Below are 5,908 nucleotides of genomic sequence, written 5' to 3'. Positions count from 1 at the left end.
TAATGCAGAAATCTTCTTCCAGGCCCACTTGGTGTGTGCTTGGGCTGAGCATTGAAGCTTTCACATGTAGAGACTTTTCTTGGAGTTAAACGCCAGCTTTTGTGCCAGTTTGGGCGTTTAACTCCAGCTTTTGTGCCAGTTCTGGCGTTTTGACGCCAGAATTCTTAAGCTGACTTGAAACGCCGGTTTGGGCCATCAAATATTGGATAAAGTATAAAGTATTATATATTGCTGGAAAGCCCAGGATGTCTACTTTCTAAAGCAATTGAGAGCGCGCCAATTGGGCTTTTGTAGCTCCAGAAAATCCACTTCGAGTGAAGGGATGTCAGAATCCAACAGCATCTGCAGTCCTTTTTCAGCCTCTGAATCAGATTTTTGCTCAGGTCCCTCAATTTCAGCCAGAAAATACCTGAAATCACAGAAAAACACACAAACTCATAGTAAAGTCCAGAAGATTAATTTTTAAATAAAAACTAATAAAAACATAATAAAAACTAACTAAAATATACTAAAAACATACTAAAAATAATGCCAAAAAGCGTATAAATTATCCGCTCATCAGCACCCATACATAAGATTCCTGTGACTCGCATGACACTAAAGCCGTGGCAAATACGCACGTCTGGTTGTGATGGTTAACCCCGGAAAACACCACTACGGATAGATTGTATTTGTTCCGCTCATACATCGCATCGAATGCCAGCACATCGCCAAATACCCCATAATCATACTGACTGCGCCCATCACTCCAAAACAAGTCGGACAAGTGTTGTCCAGGACCCAATCTATGCTTCCAAAACATTTTCCCATCAACACAACTAACACCTTCTAGGAACCGAATTGCCGCATCCACATCTCCATCCTGCAATGCTCTTTGTCTCCTCACCTCGTTATACATATCTTGCTTCGTAAACGTGACCATGTTAAAGCCACCAAGCTAGGCTACAAATGATTCATAGATCTTCGGAATGCTAATTCCTATATTCCACATGCTGGTTAGATGAGCAATCTTAACCTCTGAAATTTTCTTGTGTGATCTCAAGAAATCAACAAACTTCCCCGGCAACAGCTCGTGATTGTGCTCATTAATAAATCACGAGACATACCACTTTCAGCTACCGTCTTTCTTCTTAATCTTCATCTTGGCCACACAACCACAACGAGTTACTACTTTATGCTCCCTCTTTCTATCAGTCTTCTCCAACCATTTCTTCTCTCTGAACCGCTTTCTGTTGCAGACAAAAGTGTACCTAACAATCTCTCCGACAATATTTCTTACCTTCTTTCCTTGTCTTGTTGCAAACCCCTTAATGCGGCTATAGTTGTTATAGAAACCTCTTGCCTCCTCAGGCATGTTAAATTCCATTAGAAGAATGTCTTCCGATCTAAACCCACCCATATCTATATATCCAAGCGACCCCCCCATTCTCGCACTCCAAATTTTTAACCACATCTTCAGCGTCAGTGTCCAGGTCAAACAATGCTTCCTGCAAAAAGGCCAACAAAACCATGATGGCAAAACCAAACATACCTTACAAACTTGGCAAAGTATTTGGTGGAGCTCTTGTAGAAAGGCCCATCAAATGAAGTTGACTAAAATATTTGTATGTCGAGAAAAAAAAACTTAAGAATTGATTAACGACTCCTTCTATTTCATGGTTGCAACTCTCAGCATACTCTATTTTATCCACACACTCCACAGATTGCAAATGTGACTCAACTTTACTCATCTATGAAAATTAATTTAGTTAAATTGTTAAATTGAACATGACACAAAGTTGACGAGAGACTCATTTATTTATTAATATTCTCAATTATTTCACATCTTATAGTAATTCTTTTTACATGACTTTGATGTAGTATATAAATAAAAAATTTATAATTCATAGATACACAACATATAACATTCATTTTTTCTTATTTTTTAGTGTACATCATTCCTAACTTACTAACATAGAATTACACATTATGCTCATGTATAAAGGGTGAGTGACCCTCTTTGACATGTCTAACAATTATTAAATGAAATAAATTACACATTTTTAAAAATAAAGGTTAAGTTACCCTCTCTCACATGTCTAACAATTATTAAATGAAATAAATTACAAATTAATCATAACAAAACATTTTTCTTTGAAATTCAGGAGTTATTAAGAAAACTCATTTCATAATTTTCAATTTCTTTCAAACTAATTGTTCATCAAAAAGTTCAAAACCCAAACAAACTGAATTAAAATATATCATCATAGTTAATATTAACTCTTAATCTAACATGAAGTTTAATATCTTAACTAATTAATGATGATTCTTTTTTTGCCTAATTACAAGGGTTTTAGAGGAGTTCTACTTTATAATTTTTTTAATTTTTACGTTATCAAAAAAATTTGATTCTAACTTTAATAATATCTATTCGTCAAAAATAATTAACTAATTGAAACTCACGAGTCTAATTCAAGAACCCAACTTAAAAGACTAAGAATTCATTGAAATTAACTTAGTGGTGAGAGGAGAAGAGTCGATCAAACTCAGAGGGAAGCAACACATTCACTCATTCTTTTCTCTCTTTTCGTTTTCCTCTTCTGTATATGTCTTTCCATCTTTACTTAATTTCCTGCATCTTTTTTCTCCAAAGGCATATCACCCACAACAATGAGGCTCAATTCGCTAACCACCATAAATTTAGTTTTTCTGGATTTTGAACTTGTTAATAAAAGATTGGTTTCAAGAGAAATGAAAATTATAAAATGAATTGGATGAAATAACTTGCGTGCAAACTTAACAAGAAGTTCAATCGCAACATATTACTTCCACATCATTCCAACATAATTAACCAACTCATAGTCACTCCTCAATGTCTCTAAACCGTTCTTTAATACCAAAAAAATTGTCATTGCACATTTGCACAACCACCCTCACCATCTCCATCTATGAGCCACAAAAATAAAAACACCTATAGCTATGTTACCTTCCCACTAACTACACAGCGGCAATGCCTCATTAAACAACCTAGTTAATAACAAATCCTTACATGTTGCTCACAACTGTATTGTTACACCTGAATACCTCACCATCAACCCTATTTATTCTTGGCCAATTAGAGAAAATATCATACATACCCCGTCGTCAACATAATCGGTTTCCGCCTGCGAAAACATATCCATTATCGCCACATTCCATTTCCACGGGTCTTCTGCCTTGCTGCTACTCGATGTCATTCTCCACTGGAGTTTCCTTACCTGAAATGGTACCCAACATACAAACTCAATTACTCAACAATTCTAGCGTCACTACTCGTCATTTGCCATAATGCTACCAACCACCAAATCTTCAACCAATTCAAGAAATTCAACACACACATTCATACTCAACAAATTCAAGAAATTCAATAAACTAAGTTAGACAGATTCATAGTAAAAAATTCAACAAACTACAAAAATCCAACAACCAGATTCACACTCAACAAATTTACCTATTCAAGAAATTACCCTAAACAGATTTATACTAAAAAATTAAACATATTAAAAAAATTCAAGAATTCAACAAATTCAAAAATTTCAAGAAATTCAACAACCAAATTCATACTCAACAAATTCAGAAATTCAAGAAATTAACCTAAATAGATTCATACTAAAAAATTCAACAAATTCAAAAAATTCAACAACCAGATTCATACTCAACAAACTCAAGAAATTCAAGAAATTAAGAGAGACCACAAGCAATTTGGGACTGTGAATAACAGCAGAAAGCCAGAAACCTTTGGATCTTTATTTCAAGATTATGAAGGCAATGCTACTAATGGGGAAGCCAAATCACAACTAAACAAAGCAGGGCATGTATATTAGAATAGTTGGTAAAATTATCAATGAAGGATATTCATACTCCCATCCCTTCTCAAGAGTCATGCTCAAATTTAAAATATTTCAACTGTATTAGAAGAAGAGCACCATCCTGTCCAACAGAGTAGGGGAGGCAGACGACAGAGACAACCAACCAGTCTGACAGAGTAGAGGATGCAGACGACGGAGAGGACACTAGTACGGTGACGACGAACCGGCACAAGGAGCCACGGAGTAAGGAGAAGCTACGAAGAAGACGAAGGAGCCGCGGTTCACGTGACGTCATTGGAGCCGCATGATGTTTGGCGACACGAACAACACGACACGGCTGGCGGTATCGTAGTGATGTGAGGTTAGCTTGACACAATGGTGTCGCCGTGAGGTGAGGTGAGGGTTACCGTTTGGGGGATTAGCATTAGAGGAATGGGAATGGGGGTATTGGGTGTTTCTGTATCTTTTTTTTCCCCCAAAAAATCCAATTAAACAAAAAATTCCTTCGAACCGGCCTGGTGATAAAAAAATCGCTAGTTCTCAGATTTTCATCAAGACCATACAGTTGACCCGGGTTTTTTCCCTCGATCCCGAGCCCCCAATTCAAAAGGTAATTTTGGCTTCCATTAGTCCTCTATCGAGGACATTTCTTATCTGGTATAGTACTCTCACAAAAAAAAATTAGTCCATATGAGAATGGCCCTTCCTCTATGATTTCATCATACATATAGCCCAAGCAATGTGATGATGGCCCTTTCAAGGAACAGCCCATCATCTGCGGCTCTGAACATTTTCAGCTATGTTATAGTTGCGTATGGGTTGCACTGCGCTATGCTGTGGAAGCCGTTACTGTAATTCGGTTTTTTTCGACTTTTCATTAACGGGTTTGAGGTTTCTTTAGACATTTACTTTTCCACTACAAGACAAAAGTCACACCTGCAACTTAAAGGTACATGACATAGCAAAGTGCCAGTAAAGCTGACTGGAATATGTGAAAATCTTTGAAACTCATTTTTTAATTCTAGTCATTTGTAATTTTTACAGGTTTTATTATAGCTTGATTAAAAAATACATGGGGCCTACTATTTCTGGAAGCACAATTTTTTTATATTCTCCTAAAGTTGCTGCCTCAACACATATTTTTATATTATACAAGTGTCCTATTTTTATACAAGACACGTGGTCTCTATAAATGTAGAAAGGATCTTTCATCTACACAGTAGCAATGCCCTTAAAAGAAATGGTCAAAACTAATGATTGACGCAAATTGAATATGAACTCCTTAATTTGAAAGAAATGGGTATGTGCCAACTTGACACAGACATCAACAACCCGTAAAATAAATGAAACCAACTGGACATGGGATTGACAAATTGAAAAGAAACGGGTCCGAGCCAATTGGATACGGGCATTTGTGACCTGACAGAAAATAAATAAAACTAACTGGATATGGGTTTGATGAATTGAAAAAGAATAAATCTGAGCCAACTGGATATGGGCATCTGTAACCTAAGAGAAAATGAAACCATCTGGACATGGGTTTGATGTCTTGAAAGAGATGGGTCTGAACCAATTGGATATAGGCATTTGTGACCTGAAAAAAAAACCAACTCGATATGGGTTTAATTTGATAAATTAAAAAAGAATGGTTTTGCCAACTGGATATGGGCATCTGTGACCTCACAAAAAATAAATGAAACCAACTAGATATGGGTTTGATGACTTGAAAAGGAATGTTGATCAAAGCTTCATGAAAAACTAAAACAAATATTGATACTTATATTTAAATAAAACTACTTTTTCATCTTTTTTAAAGAATGTATGAAACCAAAATTGATTTTTCTTTTTGGGCCATGCATAAAGAAAATTTCACCGAATCAAAGTTTGTGTTTTATATCTTGATCTTTTTGCTGGCTGAATTTATCTTTTGTTTTGATCTTTCTATTTTCTCCTTCTTGCTTGGGTTATCATCAGCTTGAAGGAGTGATGATTCTCAGTGCTACTGGAGCTATGCCAATATAAAACTCGGTATTTTGTATATATCTTGCTAAAATCATATCATTGTAATTTGAAATTAATAT

This window comes from Arachis hypogaea, chromosome 16, assembly GCF_003086295.3.
Source record: "Arachis hypogaea cultivar Tifrunner chromosome 16, arahy.Tifrunner.gnm2.J5K5, whole genome shotgun sequence".
NCBI lineage: Eukaryota > Viridiplantae > Streptophyta > Magnoliopsida > Fabales > Fabaceae > Arachis > Arachis hypogaea.
Note: the sequence above shows the minus strand (reverse complement) of the source record.